Here is a 19,984-nt window from a genome sequence, read left to right on the forward strand (position 1 = left end):
CAGCTTACAAAGCTTTTCCTGATCTGCTTTCCCACCTGGCAAACAGAAAGTATTCACATGTTTCCTCTATACGAGGCAAACTTTTTCAGGAAAGGGCCAGATAGTAAATATTTTAGGCTTTGTGGGACATATGGTCTCTGTCACAAGGACTTGCCGCTGTAGTGCGAAAGCAGCTGTGGGCGTTATGTAAATGAGTGGCTGTGGCCCTGGGCCAATAACATTTTATTTACAGAAACAGGTGATGGGCTGGATCTGACCCATGGGCCATAGTTTGCCAATCCCAGCTCTAAAGGGATGAGCTCATTTCTTGGCGTCTCCACATTTCAGTTGCCTCACCTAGAAAACAGAGATGAGAATCTTCATATGGAAAGGGTAGGGGAGGATTTGAAAGGATTGCCTAGCACCTGGCTTAGAGCCTAGCACACAGTAGGTGCTCAGATGGTGACCACTATCATGAAAGCCATCATCACTGCTCTCCCTTTCTGCAGGTTTAAGAATCGATCAGCCCTGACTCTGTAACAAGGACTTTGTAAGGACAGTGACCCTCCTTTTCTGAAGGCCTGATGATACATGATGTATTTATAGGGGCACTGAAAAGCCATACAGCTGAGCACCTACTATGTGCCAGGCACTGGGCTTCACGTTGCTGAGTGAACAAAAGAAATCGTAAGGCAATATTCACCCCCTGAGATCAAGTCTTTGAAGTTTAAAGAAGTAAAGGAAAAAACATAAGAAATTATTTGTTTAACAGCACGCCTACTATGTGTCAGGCCTCATGCAACACTAGGGCTGCCCAGGAGTAGGAAGTAAGCTCTGCCTTTAAAAAAAAAAAAAAAACTAGTTTCTTTCAGCTTCTAAATTTCTCCCTGACCTTGAAGCCACATCTCCCACTCAGAGGGAGACAGGGGTACAATTCACCTTGGGTCCCTCCAGGGCCCTCCAGGCAAGGCCTACAGCCCCTTCATCTCCTTGATGGAACCAGGGGATCTGACACAGAATGAAACTGGCTCCTTTTACCCGGGCAGGGCCTTCGCAGGGGCCCGGAGCTGGGGGGTGTGAAGGGAGGGGTCCTGGCTCCCGGGGGACCAAAGAGCCTGTACTGGCTTGTGAAGAAGACCTTGTCCATCACCTTCATCTTCCTACAGGACATCACACTTTGGACAAATCCCGGTTTACCTCCCACCTGGGCTCTTTTTCATCCCCGAGGCAGAGTTCTTGCCCTTGTCCCTAGAGAAGCAGAAGTCTTGGGCAGAGACTGCCAATTGTGCCCCAGTACCCATTCCCCACTTGTCTCTGCTAGCACCAGCGTCCCTGCTTCCTGATGGAACACACGGACACCTGACTGGAAACCACACTAGCCAGTCTCCCTTGCCAGGCATGGTGCACGACCAAGCTCTGGCCAAGGGATATCTTTGGAGGGAAGTGGCGCTCTCTCCCTTCATCTCCTTCTCCCCCTTGTTACCTGGAACAGGGACCATGCAGGTGAAAGGAAGCCATTGTGGGTTATTCAAATGAGAGGAACACCCGAGGCACCACGGAGCCACAATGGGGAAGGTGCCTGGGTCCCCGAGGCCATAAAGCCACTGTCCCAGGTCTGGATTGCCTCATCCAGACTGTTACGTGATGGAGAAATAAACCACCTTGATTCAGCTACTGTTATTTTGGTTTCTTTGTAACAATAGCTGAATTTAAATCTTAGCTAACTTGTGTCACACAAAGTGGCCTGATACTTCGCCATCTCCCTAGTGAACACTGCACTGTGCAGTACGTTATGGACTCATTAAACCAAGATTCCCTGAATACATACTGTGTGCTGGGGGTGGAGCCAGATGCTGTGGGGAGCTACTGAGAGAAATCAAAGTCCTCGGTTGCCAGTGAATAAGGAGAGTGCAGCAGTGACAAGATCCTGAGTACCTTCTATACACACAGAATAGGCCGGTGAGATGTGCTCTATAAATACCCTCATTGCACAGATGTGCAAACTGAGGTCCAGGGAGGTTAGGTTGTTTACTACAGACTGAATTTTGTCTCCCAAAAGTTCATATGTTAAATCCCTAAGCCCCTAAAGTGACTACATTTGTAGATAAGATCTTGAGGAGGTAATTGAGGTTAAATGAAATAATAAGGGCGGGTTCCCAAGCTGAGAGAACTGTGACCTTATAAAATAGGAAGAGATCTCTGTCTCTCTCTGTCCCTCCCCCTTTTGATCCCTGCCGCGTGAGGACACAGCAAGATGGTGGCCACCTGTAGGTCAGGAAGAGAGCTCTCACCAGAACCCAATCACACTGGCACCCTGATCTCTGACTGCCAGCTTCCAGAACTGTGAGAAAATAAATGTCTGTTGTTCAAGCCGCCCAGGCTGTGGCATTCTCTTACTGCAACCCACGCAAACTAAGACAAATGCAAAACCAGGCAGTCTGACTCCAACCCCTTCTCCACCCATCCTCCGCCAACCATGTAGAGAAACGCATCACAGGCAGACTCGTCCCAATACCGCCAACCTCACCCCAGCAAAACACAGCAGCGTCCACACTCACGGAGCCCTCGCTCAGTGCTGCCCGGTGAGATGTCTCCTCTCCCTCCCTCTGGCCCTGGGACACGCATGCTGCTATGACCCTGATGTTAAAGATGCAGAAACCGAGGCAGAGAGGACAAGAAGCTTGCCGGAGATTGCGACACCATGATAAGGGATGTAAGGACTTCCATCCTCCAACAGGAAGAGAGGGGTAAGGGGCTTGAGGCACCGGAGGGTCTGCCCCGCTCTGTGACTCGCTCGTCCTTATTCTAAGCCAGAAAGGAATAAACTCTCACCTGTCCTCCGGGCTGTGAGCTCCTCAAAACCAGGCCCTGTCCCTCATTTGTCCCGTTACTCCCAGCACAGGGTCTGAGGAATGGCAGCCCTTCTACAGTGTGTGCTGTGAGAATGAGGGCATTTATTTGTCCCACTCTTCCTGTTCACTGCCGTTTTGCTTTTGTCCCCAGGACTCCTCAACCTTCGCCTGGCCTAGTGGTGCCCTAAGGTCTTAGGGACCGGCCAATGGGACTCTACCAAAGAGGCGAAGCATGTGACCAAAGCCTCAATTAATCAAAGCATAACCCTCACCCACCCACCCTGGCCACAGTGACTGGTGCTGGGACAGGTCCTTGGGCCAACGCCAGTTCTGTCCCACTTACTGGGAGCCCATGAGGATATACCGGCGGCAGTTGCTGGCACCATCCTGCTCCCAGGCAGGGCGAAAGACTGAAGCCAACACAGGGGAAGGCAGACGGGAGTGACAGGGAAGAACTAAGACTCTGCTCACATTTCTGTCCCTGGAGATGGAGCTACCCATGGAGTTTTCCTTCACACACCAACACATTTTTTCTCCCTCTTTCTCTTTTTTTGCTTAAGCCATTTTGAGACCAATTTTTCTGCCCCATTTGAACCAAAAGTGTTCTAATGGAAACTTTGTATGGGGCCTGTCTCCTACTTTCAATAACAATTCCAACTTACCTTTTAAGGAGAAAACCTCCCCTCCTCTCCACGAGTCTTTCCCCAAGACCAGTTGGTCTGCATGGGTGACTTTGTCATCTGCTGTTAGCCCTTGTCACTCACAACAGCATCGTAAGGTCCCAGCGTGTCCCACATCTTTTTTAGATTCAGACCCATGTGTCTCATTTTTCAATGAGACTGCAAGTTGCATGAGGTAAGTCATGTCCTATGAATTCAACAAACGATGATGAAGCGCCTGAGGTGTCCTATTCACTGGCAAGAAGCTGCGGACACAGAGCATAATAAAAAGGTCACTGATTTCTCCAAGGCAAATGTGACAGCAGGACAACTGTACCTACAAAACCCCATCACTACAGGAAGTTTCTAGCTGCAAGTAACCGAGAAAAGCCAACTTGCACTGGCTGGCGCAATCGAGGAGACACGTTTCGCTCAAATATAAAGTGCAGGTAAGATCAAGCTTCCGGACTGGATGATTCCCAAGGTTTAACAGCGCCACCTGTGACCCAGGTGTTTTCTATTTCTCAGCTCTTCCATCTCAGAAACATCCCCAGCAAGGCCGCCGGGATCGCACCGCGTACACCTTTCCACAATCACATCCAGGGCGGGTGAGCGCGCGTCCAAACAAGCTGCACTCTGATTGGATCCCCTATGTCACATGCTTGCTTGCAAACCAACAATTGGCCAGGAAATGGACGGCCGATCCCTGTAAGCCAATCAGGGGCCACTGCTGGAGCAAGGGGGTGGAGCCAGCTTTCCCCACGTGCTGGCTGCATGGGGGCGGGGTATTTACCCGAAGGAAATTCCGGGAGCTTGAGGAAGGTGAAGGGACGGGAGGGTTGGTAGCAAGCACCCACTGCCTGCTCTCAGAGACGGGACTCCCCTGAGCTGATACGGAAGCTTTTCCTCCTGCCTCCGTCACTGGGCTGCGCTTGCAACGTGCGCTCAGTATTGCTCTGTCGTCACTATGGCATTAGCCGCAGAAGCCCCTCCTGAGGTTTGTGAACAGCTTCACAAGCAGCGCCAGGTACTATGATGCCCCACATTCGCTGTTCGTTATCTCATTTAACCACAGCCTTAGGAAGGATGGTTATTTCCATTTTGCAGATTAGGAAACAGGCCTGGAGAGCCGAAGTGATCTGCCCAAAGTTGTTGATCTCAACTGAAAAATCAAGGAGGCACCCTGCTGTCCTCAGTTCCCTAGTGGAAGAAGCGTTGTCAACCCCACGTGCTGGGTGCTTGGCTTGGGTGGATGGGCCTTCAAAGGTAGAAAATGGAAGTCCTGTCTGCGCTGAGTAATCCCTGCTGCCTTATTTCATTTCTCTGCAAACTGCAGGAAAGTGTCATGAAAGTGTCCCCTTCAGGCCTCATGATGCTCTACCTTAAAGTGAATTCTGCCACAAAGATAAACTCAACACCACACTACACTGCGTTATTAGTTCGATAACATTAGCCACTATCTTCTAGAATCTGCAACATCAACACTGGTTGTCAGCTTTCTCTGGGGATGGGAAGTGGGGGGCTGTTTCACCAACTGTGTCATTTTAGGACAAGGCTGCTTGGGGCACAGCAGGCAGAAGAAGGGCCGGACAATGGCAGTGACTCAGTAGAGCCAGAGGGAACCCCTGTGTCTCCCTCATCATCGGCCTCTCTCCCAGCTACGTGAGAGGCACGGGATAGCATTCTGGGCTTGGATGAGTTCTCAGCTCCTCTGCCTCAACTAGGCCCATAGCTTCCCCTCTGGGAGCGAGGATTCCAAGGAGCCCTTCCCTGACACAAGGAAGTCTCTTCCTCTGATGGGTGGGGGCCAGGGCGGGGCAAGAGTAGATGTGGGAGAGGATGAGGAAGAAGTCACAGGGGGCCTGTTTCCACTTCCAGGACACGGCACTATGCACTGGAAGCTCATCGAAGCCTGGAGGCTGGAAGTTTCTGCTTGCTCCCCTCCTCCCTGACTGCGTGAATGAGTCGCCTCGCACTTCTGCTGGAAGCACCTGCCCCAGATTCCTCTGACCTGCTGGAGCCCTCCATCAGCCTTGCTTCTGGAACTTTGGATTCTCTCCTCAGACTAGCTTTGCTCCACTGAGATTCATTCCCAGTTCATCTTTGCTGTATTTTCAGCCAGGAGGAGCAGCTCAACAAAGCCAGCAGATCCCTGCAGGAGGAACATGCCTCGGGGCACTGGAATTGGGGCCCCACAGGAGCTGTGTGGCTTCAGCCTGTTACTTCCAACTCCTGAGCCTCATCCCAGGATTGAGAACAAAACTGGCACCTACTCCCTGGAAGTGCAACCCTCCCCTCTCTGACATGGACAATCGGATTTCCTCAGGCTTAGGTAAAGGGATATATAAACCTCAAGCCCCCTTCCAGCCAGACTGCCATCCCTGACTCCCTCCCACCCCCAATTCTAGAGCTGCATCGGTGTCTGGACCTCATAAGCACCCAACACATAGCCACAATTATTATGACCTGATGTTCAGTTTTCAGTATCTCTGTGCCTCAGTTTCCTCATGTGTCAAATGGGAACAATAATAACACAAGCTCTCAGGAGGCTTAAATGTAGGAAAAACACTTAGCACAGTGACTGGCCTATAGAAAAAACTCAGTCAATGTTGGCTATGAAGAACTTAAATATTGAAATTAAATAATTGAGGGTCAGTGAGGCATGGTGAGAACAACGTGGTCTGTAATTTCACTTAGTCCACATCCAAATGTTACCACTTATTAGCTCTTAGTAGAGAAGTTCTCCACCCTGAGCCTCAGCTTCTCCTCCAGAGGGGGATAACGGTTGTACAGCTTTGTAGGGTTGCTGGGAAGATTTGTTAATTTTAAATGCCTCACTCTGCAGAAACCAGTTAGCACCACAGGGGTGGCTGCTGTCAAAGCCTTGAAAGGTCTGCTTACAAGGTTGGCCCTTGGCCAGCATCTGGGAAGGTAGATTTCAGGGAGGTTCCTATCATTCCCTGATAAGACTGGCTAAACTGCACACACAGTTTGGTTTCTGCTGAACACGTGCTCCCTTTGGGGAAACTTGGTACGTGCCGGGTAGCGAGTGCCTGCGTGACCAGCCACAATGCAGACCTGGGGTGCTGAGTCTCTGATGAGCCTCCCTGGCAGGTCACATTCTCCGTGTGTTGTCAAACAACTCATTGCTGGAGAAATTATGCTGTGACTCTGCTGGGAGAGGGCTCTGCACGCTTGGGCCGGGTTTCCTCCGGACTTGGCCGCGTGTGCCTTTCCTTCTGTGAATTTTGCTCTGTATCCTCTTGCCATAGTAAGTCATGGCCATGAGGACAACCATAGGCTGAGTCCCCTTAGCAAATCATCAGACCCAGGGATGCTCTTAGGGACACCCCGTACACATTGTGCCTGCCCCGTGGTCAGTCCTCAGGAAGTGAAGGCCTCGAATATAAGTCCCATGGTAGTCCTGGGCTCAAGTTCTTACTCACAAGAATCAAAAAAGAGAGACCCCTCTCCTCGAAAAGTAATTTGTTTTCCTTTTCAAAAAAAGTTCAAGAAGGTATTTGTTGGCATGGACTCAGAACCTACGAGTGGCAAAGACAAAGAGATGAAGTCATGAGAGTATTCACAGCCTCTTTCGTCTTCAGTTCTAACGAAAATTCTATCAGCTTTGCCTTTGCGCTCTTCCTGCACCCTTCAGGAGGAAGCTTGTCTGATTAGCTACTGGGCTTTTTCTTAATTAATTGCAATAATCAGTAGTAGAGACAAGGCGAGGAGGGGCTGGTGGGAGTTCCAGCGAGAAAGGAGAGAACTACAAGGGGGAGACAGGGTTGGGTTTGGGAAACAGGGAGAGGGATCCAAATTAAAGGGCCCATGCAGGCTGAGTTTGAGATCATTCTGTTTGTGTTGTTTCATTTTGTTTAAATGTGGTCGGTGGGAGAAAATAACTTTGTGGCAGCTATTGTGTATTGAAGGAAGAGGAACTGGGAAGAACTTACACGTGCATGGTACAAGATCAAAATTTCTTAAGCGCAAAGAACCTGAAGCAGACCCTTAGAGGGCAAACATCTTACAGTAGATTCTGGAATTAAAGTTAACTTAGTAACGTATGTATAATATGAGCCCCTGAAGATTCCTGGGTTTAGCGAAGAAAGAAAAACCAAAGGAGACTGCCAGATTTACTGTTGAGGCAGAAGGTAATTTATGCAAATAAAAAGTAGAAAATGTTATTGGAAGAGCTGCTTCACAAAGGAGATATCCAACATGGCTATAAACATATGAAGAGGAGCTGAGCTTTATTACTTATCGGGAAAATGCAAATTGAGACCGTAAAGCGATACCAGGATACGCCCACCTGACATGTTGATGTGCAAATGCCAAGCACTGGCAAAGAAGTGAAGCAACTGGGATGCCCAGACACGGCTGGTTGTAGGTAGGAGGTGAATAAATTGGTACAACCACTTTGCAAAGCCACTGGGCAGCAGCTTTTAAAGCTGAACGTACATGTAACTTTTGACCCAGCAATTCCACTCCTTGGAATGTACCCAACAGAAATGCGAGCATATGTTCACCAAACACAGGTACAAGAATGTTCATAGCAGTGCTGTTCATAAATGGTTTCAAACTAAAACCTACTCCAAAGCTCATCAACAGAATAGATGAATAAGTTGTGGCATATACACTCAATGGAATATTCCATAGCAGGGTTGGAAAACTATGGCCCTGTGTTTATAATCCGGGCTGCCTGTTTTTTGTAAATCAAGTTTTATTGGCACACAGCTTCGTCCATTGGTTTAAACAGTCTATGGCACCTTTCACAGTATAACAGCCAAGTTGAGCAGTTGCAACAGAGATCAAATGGCCCAAAAAGCTCCAAGCATTCTCCCTGCAGTCATCTGCCTTCACCCGGGTTGCTGGTTCCCTGAAGGGCACGCCTCCTGCTCTTTAATATAACTATGCAAACTCATTCTTCTAAACTCAGTTCAGCTGTCCTCCTTCAGGATGCCTTCTCACCATGTCCATGGGCTCACAGACAATGCAGGGAAGCAGAGAGAGAGCCCTAAGAGGGGGGCACTGATTTCAGGGCAATTTGGTAGGTGGCCTCTGAAGCCAATCTTCAGTTAATTGGAGAAATGGTGTAACAGGTTGATTCTGGAGTGTTTGTCACATGAGAAGCCAGGTTCGCAATCCTGGAGAAATTTCATAGTTTGTAGTTTCGACCAATCCAAGCTTAACCTGCCTGGGATGGTGGTGGGGGCAGGGCAAGTCGGTTTGGTGGAAAGAACACGGAACACCACTGGAAAAAAGATCTGTGTAGCAGTCAGGACACAGTGAAATGCAAGTAACTAAGAGGCCAACTCGAACTGGGCTTAAGCAAAGTGAGGAATTCACTGTCTTGCATAATGAAGAAACCTATGGTGGGAGGAGATGGTTTCAGGTAGGGCTGGATCCAGTGTTGTAAATGATGGCACCCAGAATCTGTCTCCTCGCTCTCTCTTTTGTCCCCACCTTTCCACTGCCCCTTCCAGGTTTCACCCTTTGACAAGTTGTCAGCCTGTGGTCACCCCAGCAGATCCATACTTGCATCTTTAATTCCAACAGAATCGCTTTCTCTTTCCCAATAATTCTAGAGAAGTCAAAGAACCAAGTCTACTTTGGCTCATTCGGGCTGGGCGCTAACCGCTGACTGAATCCTTATAACTCAAGGGTGGAATGTGGTACTTTTCCAGACCTGAGTCAGGCCTTCCCCCTGAAGCGGGCAACGAGGAAGAGTCAGTGCCATCCAAACCTCTCATGGCCTGAGGGTAGGGAGGGACAGGACCCTTCGAAGGAAAAGAAAGGTGCTGTTATCCTGTTACCAGCAGGGGGAGAACAGGATGCCAAGCAGGTCAAAACTACAGCCCCCACTCCACTACTTATTACTGTGACCTTAAAGAACGGTGTTTTCTGATCTGCACAAGGGTGTGGCTGTCCCCACTGCACAGGGGTGTGCAAGGATCAGGTGTATCACCTGGTACTTAGTGGGTGCCCAGTAAATGGTGAATCCCTCTGTTCCGTCTGGTCCTACACTCACGCCGGGGGCTGGGAACAAGGTCAAGAGCACAGGGCACCCATCTGCAGCTGCCATCTGCTGCAGCTACTGTGTGTGTGCAGGGCCTGCCAATCACAGCCACTTGACCTGATGGGAGAAATCATTATTTTCCAGAGGAGAATCGTTATTCATTTTTAATCATGCAATTGAAACAAACAAGAATCAGGCTCAGATTAATTCAGTACGAAAGTGGAACACGTTTTGTGATTTGCAAGTCAAATATGGCTCCAGACCACACTCTCACTGCAGTTTAAAAATCGCACCCTCCTGAGATTATGTGGGAAGGCACAGCACTAGGGGGCAGAAGACCTGGCTTAATACTGTGCTTCTGATACTAATTAGTGTGACCTCAGGTCAGATGCTGAACTACTGTAGGCCTCAGTTTTCACTTCTGTAAGATGGAACTGATGTGAAGGTTATAGGCATGATCGAAATCATCAGGGGTTCAACTGCAGAAACAAAGAGCCACTCTACCGACTTGGGAAAAAAAGAAATTCCTGGAAGGTATTAGGTGCTTACAGAAACCACTGGAATTTCACAAGGAGCAGTCTCTGGGCTGGCTTTCCAGGAAAAACACAGCAGAAGTGGCCTACCGTGGAAGCTGGGCGTCTGCCTCCCTCAGGAAAATGCAGACCCAGAAATGCTAGCTTCAGGAGCACGCAGCAGAAGCCGTGACCCTGGAAACAAGAAGCCTTCATCTCTGCAAAGACCCACTAAACCCTGCACAGAGTTGGCGACTGGGTCGCTGAAATGCAGTTAAGGAAAAACTGGATGTTTCCAGAAAGCGCACGGCAGCAGGAAGTGGGCCTTGGCCTCACCACCCTTCAAATCTCGGCTGGAGGAGCAGAATTGCACCCTGAATATCCCAGGTGCAAAGAAATTAGGGAAGGGGCTTCTTTTGCTTGCTAGTGTCTGCAGGACAGGAAGAGTAGGAGGTGCAACAGGATGATGGCAGCTGAGACCAATCTGACGTCAGGCGAGGCACTGGATAGTCTGGAAACCCAGCGGCCAGTCTTGGGGAGCAGCTGGATTCATTTGTGGCCCCACAGCATCTCATCTCAAGCCGACCCTCTGAGTACTGAAGGATGCTGACAGCATCTAGCTGACCTCCTGGGCCAACTCTAGAAATAACCAGCCGTCTGGGAAGCCCTCCTGGTTTCCAGCATCAGGCAGGAGGGAAGAAAGCTGGCAGGTGTGCCGATTATAAAGGATTGTCCCTGAGCGCCTAACCTGCTCCCTGTGCTCTGTCCTGTGGTGCTGGGCTGGGACTCTGAAAACCACTTGCCTTCTCCGCTGGCTGGTGGGGTTGAAGGATGGAGGAAGCACACGCTCTCTCCTGTCTGTTTCCTGGTCCCAGGGCAGTCTGTTCCGGGTTGTAGTTTTCCCGAGGGTCCCAGAACCAGGATCATGGTGTCTCTCAGGGACACCAGCACCTGCCGGCCAGTGCCCACTTCAGAGGCCGGGGGCCGAGCCCCTTCGTGGCCTCCTGCCAGCTCCTAAGTCTGAACAATTCCACCTCCTTCCCTTCTCCCCTCTGCCCTGGCGTGGTAGCTGCTCCCAGAAATTGTTTCCTCCGCGATACCTTCATGTTCTCTTGTTGCCTCTCCGGTTCGTTAACACTGAGTTAACAGACCTTTATGTTAGTTCTCCCTGTGAAAAGAGGGGGTGTGGTTTCTGTCCCCTGACAGGACTCTGCGACACACATGGGCTTTGGAGTCAGACGGACACAGTACCCAGCTCCCCCGTTCAGGAGCTGCAGGACCCGTGGCAGGTGGCTTAATCTTTTTCAGCCCCATTTCTTCATCTCTGTCAGAGGGATAAAAACAGTCTCTCCCCACAGAGGTGAGGCGACAATTCACCACGTCCATAGTGCAAAGCACTTAACGCGCTGCCTCTCACCTGGTGAGCTCCCCGCTAACGTCAGAGGCTAGCAGCATCCTTCAAGCCAGCCCGTCCCCATGGACAGTCCTAACCACGCGTTTTTAAAGACCTCTGGGAAGACACAAAGACCCTCCTGCAAAGGCCCATCTTGCGGACGCTGTGGGGTATACACGACAGCCATCTCCACCCTCCGCCTCCCCTGGCAGAGTTGCTTCCTCCCAGAAAAGCAGAAAACGGAGAGACCCTTCCAGGGTCTCTTGCAGTAAAGCGTGGACCTGTGCCTCCCCCCCCCCCCGCCCCAGCCAATGGAAATTAAGGAGGATCGGTTTCTGGGGCTTCTGGGAGATGTTTTTCTCACTGAAGACAGAATAAGCTGCATCAAGAGAACATTTTCTTCCCATTCTTTCCTAGTTTGGACCAGTTATTCTCCCCTAGGGGTGATTTTGTTCCCAAAGGGGCATCTGGCAATGCCTAGAGACATCTCTGTCACAACTAAGGGGGTGGTGCTACTGGCATCCAGTGGGTAGGGGACACGTCCTACAGCTGTCACAACAAAGACTAATCTTACCCAAATGTCAACAGTGCCAAGGTTGAGAGAACTGCCCTGATGCAGTTGTGTGAATAGATGACATCTGGACTGTGGCAACTGTTTTGTCACCATGAGGAAAGGTTTAGAGAATCACTGAGTTGAACAGGGTCCTGACACGAATGAGCTGCTGATGGAACACTGGAAGCAGGCTTCTTAAGTAACAAAACCAAACTCCTCTTATTTAATCAGATATTCTGTTATTTGCAGCCTCAAATAGCAAATCACAATAACTGGCCAAGACAGAGAAAATGGAGATAAACAGTGGAGATGCTCAGTTCCATGTAGCACTTTTTATCATTATCAAGTGTTTCAAACATATAGAAAAGTACAGAGAATAATAATCTAATCAACTCCATATGTACACCATCCAGATTTAGCAAGTGTTAGAATTTTCTAAATGGGCTTCAAATGATGAGTACTGTGACAAACTATTTGTCTTCCAAAGTTTATTTTCCTCTCTCCCTTTAGAAATAGAACCCTCATACTTTAGCTGGGACTATGACTGCTGGAGTAAGACTGCAAATCCCAGCCTCTCTTGCCACTGAGTGTGGTCATAGAACTGAGTTTTGGCTAAAGTAGATTACTTTACAACTTTGGGTACAACTGTGGGTCATGTCCTTAAAGGAAGTGCATGCCCTTCTCCATTTATCACTAGCTGGCACACAGATAGAATGGAAATGGTTGGAAGGCAGATGCGGTAGCAGGAGCTAGAGCAGCCATGTTGGACCATGAGACAGAAACCATCCATGGAAGATGGAAGAACAAGAAAGAAGGACTCCGAGTTTCAAATGATTGTGAAGCTGCCCTTCTGGATCCACATGTTTACTCAGACTGTTGCATGAAAGAGAAAGATAAACTTCTACTATGTTACAGCCATTGCTGTTTTGGGACTCAATTTCAGTAGCTGAACCACTTTCTCAATGTGTATGTTTCTAGTGCTTTCATATGAAGATCTGATCTGTTCTTCATAACCAGACAGGGGTGGGAACTAAGATATTTCACTCAATTTTTCATTCACCCAGTAATGATCTTTGAGTGTCTACCATGTGTCAGGTACTGCTTTGGAAGTTAAGCATGGAGGGTACCAGACTGTTCCTACGTTGCTGCCCCACTTACATCAGTCTCCTTGACTTCACCTCTCTCCAGCCTGCTTCTCTCCACCCACAGGGCTGCCTGTGTGGGACAGGCCACCGTATGTCCTTGCTGCTCTCTTGAAGCAGCCTCTCGACCTGTCTTCCCGTTCCTTGATCCAGATCTTCTCAGGGCACCCCATTAAAGGGAAAGAAGCCTAAACATCTCGAGGCTGATAAGGCCCCGCCCACCTCTCATGCCTGATCTCTGCCCGCTCTGTTCCAGCCACGATGAACCAGGCGAAATTTCTCCCAAGATTTCATTCCGCTCAGGTGCTCACATTGGCTGCTCCTCTGCCCATCACACTGGCTCTCCCCCCGCCTGGAGTGCTTTCAGGCTTCAGCTCCAACTCTGGGTATTTAGGGAAGCCTTTCCTGATTTCCCAGTTTCCTCAGGACTCTCCCAGCTCCCCCTCCCCTGCTTGTCTGTCCCCCGACCTCCATCAGTGAGCTCCTTGGTGGTGGCACAGGGCGAGGGGCTGATTGTGGGAATGAATGGGTGAGTCCCTGTTTTCTGAGTGATAAAGCTGAGGCTCAGAGAAGCTGCAGTGACTTGCTTAAGATGAGGCTTGAATTTGGCTCCAAGTCTGCTGAAATCCTGCAACACCAAGCTGCTTTGAAGCTAGTTCAAAGTCCAGAGTCCCCTTGAGATGGGCCTCGGAGCTGTTACTGGCGGGGATGGAAGGTTTGATGTTGAATTCCACAAAACAAGGTCTGCCCACCTCCTGCACTGAAGTGCCAGTGGGGAGCTTATGAGAAACCTAACTTCTAGACCTACCGCTGAGCTATGGAATTGAAAGCTGTGGGCTGAGAACCAAGTCCTGTCATTTTCTGCAAACTCCCCACGTGGTGCTAAAATTCACTCACATAGAGAACCTCTTGGGGTCCTGACCACAGGATCGGGAACTGCACAGCCAGCTCCTTCTTTCCCATTTTCCAAGTCTCTCTTAACACTTCCAACCAGAGCCAGCCCCTGGGATGAAGGGGTGTGAGGTGGTCATTGCAGGTAAGAACCCAGCTCCCTGCACATCCCTCACTTTACTTTTTTGAGAACGATTAAGTAAAACAAAACAAACAAACAAAAAGTGGTGCTAAAACCACACTGCCCACGAATGGCATTGCACCTTGAAAGTGTGATACTTTAAGCAGTTACTGTAAAAGTGAGTGAAAATGCTTACCTCCTAGTGACAGGGAGGGAATTGGAAAGGGTCCTGGGGTCCGTGCATCTTGGAGCTTCAAGGAGGGCGGCCTCAAATCTGAGTCAGGGACCAGCGTGGGTCGGACAGATGGGCTGAATCTTCACTCTGCTGCTTCCTCTCTGTGGGGACTTGATCCAGTCCCTTCTGTTCACCTGGAAAACAGGAGTGACAGCAGTTCTGTCTCGGCACAAGAAGATCACATGACTATGGAAGAGCGCTCAGCACAGACGCAGGCAGAGCAACAGGGTGACTTTTCCCTTCACTATTCCTACGGTTATGTTCAACACAAGATGGAATACTGAGGGTTTCTCAAAGCTCATGCAGCCCTCCCAAAATTAACCTGAAGGGATAGCCTTCTCTGAAATCATATTCTATTTCACGGCCGGTAAATGCCCGTTAACCTTTTACTCAGCATGGTTCCTGTGGGCAGGTGATGTGTGGCTATCAATGCCTGTGATTTTTCATTTCCCTTGTCATTTTTGCCTGGAGACATCACCCTCCCCCACGTTTGGGGCACAAGCTGAAGTTGCTGCCTCGGGTGGGAGAGTCCAGAGCAACAACCGTGGAAGTGAAGAGGAAACTGTCTCGGGCTGAGCATCTCAACGTGCAGGTCTCAGCATCCCAGCAGAGATCACAGGTCAGGAGAAAGAAAGCAAACGCCAATGATTTATGACCTAACGCGTCACAAACCTAAACAATATATAAGCATAAATAAGAAAGAATGATGATTTAAGAGTCAGTACATTTCAATAGAGGAGGAAAAAAAACCTTCTAAGACATGTGTGATGGAGTTGAATGTCTTTAAAATGACATGATTCCATAGGCTCAGTGGATAAGGGGAGGTTCAGAGAGAAGAACTAGTTTATCACTTAAAGGGACCCTCCCCTCCCCTCTCTCCGTCAAGACCTGCAATGGGATAGAGAGCAGCACCGCCTGATAAGTTTAGGGACACTAAGGGAAGCGACCAGGAGGAGCCTGCAGATTCCCCTCCCCCACAAACATGGTGGCAGGAGAGAATGTGCAAGCTCCCATGCCCTGTGGCTCCGGAGAACTCGGGGCATCTGGAAGTTTCCCAAGCCCTTGAGGAAAGCAAGGAAGTGGTAGAGAGGGAGTCACTGGACAGCATAGGGCTCTTGGTGGGAGAAGGTTGGCATTGGTCCATCAGCTGGAGACCAATGAGAACTCAGATATCAGCGGCTGAGGCCAGCGCAGAGGGATGCTGATGGTGGAAAAGCAGATATTCTCTCCTCATCGTGACCCAACACAAGCCCCTCCAAACACACGTGCCACCCTGGGGGTGGGGGTGCGGGAATCCTGAAACAGCTGAATTTAAACCTGAAATGATGAACAACAAGAACAACAAGAACAAAAAAACCCTGGAAATGACTACTTGACTTGATTATAATTTCCATCATTGGGCAGAATGAGAGTTTGATGTCAACTGTAGGGGGAAAAATGCAAATTTTTTTGCACATCTGAATTCATAGTTAGAAAAATTGGGCTCTACAGGAGTACCCGAATTAGTGCAGGCAGGTGAGACTTGGTTCTGCCAGCAGCCAGCGCTGTCCTGTGGCTGTCTCCATTTCCTCCCTAGCGAAGGGAGGGTGTTCACTGCTCTGCTCATGTTTCAGGATTTATTGTAGGGATCAAATGTGATTGTATGTGTGAAAAGGCTCTAAAAATATACAGCTTCATGGATGAGCAGCATGGTGACAATGAGGATGACAACAATGATGATGGCACGGGGTGGTGACGTTTGCTGCAAAAGCCAGGAGGAAGTCGTGTCTGCCTTCAGCGTGCTCGATATTTAAGGAATATGCAGAGCAGCTGGGACAGTTCAACAGCATCATAAACATAAAGAGCCCCATAAGCTTGCTGTGAAAATACAGCCACAGCGTAAAAGGTGAAGCTGAGTCCCGTTTGATTGACAAGTCCCGTTGGAAGGACAAAGCTTGGAAATGATGTCAGTGCACGTTTGAAATTATAGTTATGACATTTGGCTTTGACAGTTGTGTCGAGATCTGAAAGTCATAGAAAGTGAAAATGTGGCCTCATTCCCAGAGCTTGTGAGCTGTGACAGCTGGCAGGGAAAGAGAGACCTTGTCACCAACACAGGAAGGAGCAGCTCCCGAGGGGTGACCGCCCTCCCATGGCCAGAGCTGAGTGCTGTGCCTTCAGGATCACGGGACCTGAAGGCAGAAAACCAGCTGCATGTCTATTCGTTCAGCAACTAGTGTTTCTGTGTGAGACTTACTCTGCCAGGCAGTGGGCATGGTTACTTGTTACAGCGGCCTGAACAGCCTAAGGCAGCCCCTTAATGCTTCCATCAGCCAGAGGTCGTTTCTGTTGGTTGCAGCCCAAGAGTCCTGAATGCAATGTGCTGGCACCAGTTGTAAATAATGTGTATCACTTGGTAAGTAATTCCTGCCCTGAGATATCAATGCCCTCCTGTCACCCTAGACCTGCCCCCTGATACCCCCAGACTTTCCTGTGATCCTGTAGGTAGATGGCCAGTGCCTGGCATAACTGGGGCCTTGGGGCCCAGTCCAATCCCACAGCTGACTGTTGTGAAATACTGAACATAAGCCCTGCAAAAATGACTCATCTGTAAATTCCTCCTCTCCCAGCCTCAGCTCAGTCATCTGTAAGATGGGTCAACCAGACGCAGCACGCTGCCTGCTCCTCAGGACGGTGCATGTGAACAGGCCAGGGAACTAGGCATGGCACTTCCAGATGTGAGTTCTTTTCTGACCCAAGATCGCACATCACGGAGGTGGCGAAACAAATTTCCCCGGAGAAAATACCATCTCCCAAAACAAAACAAGCTTTGCTGGAGGCTCTGAAAAGGGACTCAGAGGTGATAAAAAGAGCTTCCCAAACGTCAGAAACTGAAAAAAAAAATGACCCACTGCATTTCTAAGCTTGAGTGTTGTGCTGCTCAGCCTCAGAAGTGTTTCCCCACGGTTCTTGCTGGGGGCGGGTGAGGGTGGGGGACGGGTGAGGAGACTCGCAGGAGTGACCCTGAAAGGCCACTGCCCGCGTGGGGAGGCTGCCCCACTCTGCTGTGTGCCCAGGTCAGTGGACAGAGTCACTCACACTTCCTGTCCTGTAAGAGCCCCCGAGAGTCCTCAGATGGTGACCATGGGTCAGCTTTCTGTCACTCAACTGGCTCTTCCGGGAAGCTGCTATGGCACGAGGGTGGTGGTGGAGAGACGTGAGCTCTGGGAGGCAGAGCCTTGTTGCAGAAGCCCTGGGCTTGGACTGCCGAGTAACAGGGCTGGACTTTGGAGGCGGGATCTCAGAGTCTGGATTTGAAACTCCTGCACGACACTGCCTCGGTCGCGGTCCCCCAGTGTTCCCCAGAACAGCTGTTGCTTCCTGTCCTGATGTTCCAGAGACAGGAGACCAAGCCCAGGAGTTCTAAGGGAAGGTAGCTTAGCTCAGCGTGGCCTGCAACCTGCCCTCCCCGACAAACACCACCCGGTTTGTTCTTCTAACAAAGGTCAGATAAAAAATTTTCAAACAAATCCATTTCCGCAGCAACCTGGAGCTCTAGCACCTGGCTAACCACGAGGGCATCTCGGACCTGTCAACTGAGAGTCACTCCTGGACAAGAGGGAGTTGTTAGAGGTTTGGGGAAAGGGGGGTGGTTCGTGGATGTTTCCCTCAGAATCTAAGAGACTCCAGCTTTCAAATGCCATTTCCACGCTCACAATGACCGCCATGGGCTGCTGCAGGGTGACTTTGAAGAACCCCAGGAGTCTCCCCCGCCCCTGCCCTCTCACTCAGGGACTCCCCATGCCCTGGTCTGGCTGCTTTCACGTCACTAGGGCTGGGGGGAAGTAGACAATGCAATCACATGCCCAGCAGGGTCTGTGTGGAAAAACTGGGGGGGAGGGGGGAGGGGGAGAGGAGGGGGGAGGACCAGCCCACTGCTTGGCCCCAAGGGGTCTGATGGTGACATTTCAGGTAGCAGTGGGACACCAACTTGGGAGCCTGAAGGATTCTGGAACATTCCTCTACTCCTGCAGCCTGACTACACACTCCTTCTTTGGAGGATAATCTTAATCCTTAGATTTTTTTTTTAGGTTCAAATAATTTCATATTCTCCACGAATTACAGATCAGTAGACAAGAACCCCCTTCCAAGAGATGTTCCCAACTGCCAAGCAGGCATTTCATTCAACCTTATGCATGTTCCAGAAAGAATTTGTCAGGCAGTCACCCCAAACTCCTCAAGGAGATCCTAGCATCGCAGTGATGCGCTCAGTTCCTCCTCCCCGCTCCAGGGGAAGGTGAGGGAAAGAAGCCGCAGGACCTCTATCCTGGCCACGCCTCCATCTTCTCCCACCTGGAGGGTTGCCAGAGCCCCCCTGCTCCCCACCCACTCTGCTCCCATCTTCTCACAGCCAGAACGACCCCATAGAACTTGAGTCACATCATGTCCCTCCTCTGCTCGGACCTCTCCAATGACTTCCCAGCACACTTGGAGTAAAACCCAACTCCTTGCTGGGGCCTACAAGGCCTTTCTCGGCCTGGCCCTGCTGCCTCTCCAGGACTCCCGTGGAACCCAGGACAGGTGGGGCCTGCGAAGCAGCGTGGGCAGGGGCTGCTACAGCTGTGTGCATTCTCCGAGCCATCAAACATGTGAACAATTCTGTGTGCAAACAGCCTCCAACAAACCACCCTGGCTTGCAGACTCCAGCAGAAATGCTTCCCTACCAATGAGCTAAATCCAATTTATAAATAATGTGTCAGTTTGGGTCTGCTTGTACTGGGCTGGGAGTAGGATTTTAGAAGCATGGTTAGGAGCTGATTCATGATTCAAGTACAACAACACTGCAACGGGAGGAATAAGAAATCAGGCAAAATGAAGTACGGTAGAATCTCCAAGGAAAATAAATAAATACATTGGCAATCGTTTCTGATGCCAGAAGCAAGAAAGTCACCCAAAGTCAAGCTTTCTACCAGCCTTACAAAATGAGCTCTGTCCTGCTGCCCAGCACCCTTCCTGGCCAACGGGCACCTGAGGACATGCAGGTCCGGGTCTCAGTTCCACGCTTGTAATGCATACGCCCCAGACGTGCAACAAAGCTGCACATCTAGCAACCAAAAAATATCTGCACTAAACAAGGGCGTACAAACTGGACATGGATTAGATCAGATGTGGCAAATAGGGTCAACTTGCGTGACAATTCCAATCTTTTGGAAGTACTACTGCAAGATGTTAGGATCGTCCCCTAACTCTTAGGAGAGACCAGTCTGATGAAAAAAAAAGTCTGCTTTGGGTATGAGAAGGGAAGCAAATCGTGTGCATAATATATTTTCTATCTACTCAGTCATTCAGCGAATATTGAATATCTACTCTGTGCCGGGAGACAGTGCCAAACCACAGATAACAGGGTCTGCTCTCCTGGAATTTATACCCTAAAGCTGTGTTGCCCAACCTGGAGCCACGAGCCCCATGTGGCTCCTGAGCACTTGAAGTGTGACTGGGCCAAACTGAGATGTGCTTTTAAGTATAAAATACACAACAGATTTCAAAGACTTGGTACAATAAACTGTAAATTATCTCGCTAATAGTGTTCCTATTGATTACGTGTTGAAATGATAATAGGGGATTCATAAAATATATTAATAAGATTCA

General features: G+C 49.7%; 1 long non-coding RNA gene across 1 annotated transcript in view; it reads right to left on the minus strand.

Moving 5' to 3' along the window:
- LOC116147360 (uncharacterized) overlaps positions 1–19,984 on the minus strand; it is a 137,184-nt gene that overhangs the window by 48,644 nt on the left and 68,556 nt on the right. Inside the window, exon 2 of the long non-coding RNA XR_004130874.2 lies at positions 14,318–14,490. This is a non-coding gene — a long non-coding RNA (uncharacterized LOC116147360). The remainder of the gene's footprint in view (positions 1–14,317; positions 14,491–19,984) is intronic.

This window comes from Camelus dromedarius, chromosome 18 (genome assembly GCF_036321535.1).
Source record: "Camelus dromedarius isolate mCamDro1 chromosome 18, mCamDro1.pat, whole genome shotgun sequence".
Taxonomy (NCBI): domain Eukaryota; kingdom Metazoa; phylum Chordata; class Mammalia; order Artiodactyla; family Camelidae; genus Camelus; species Camelus dromedarius.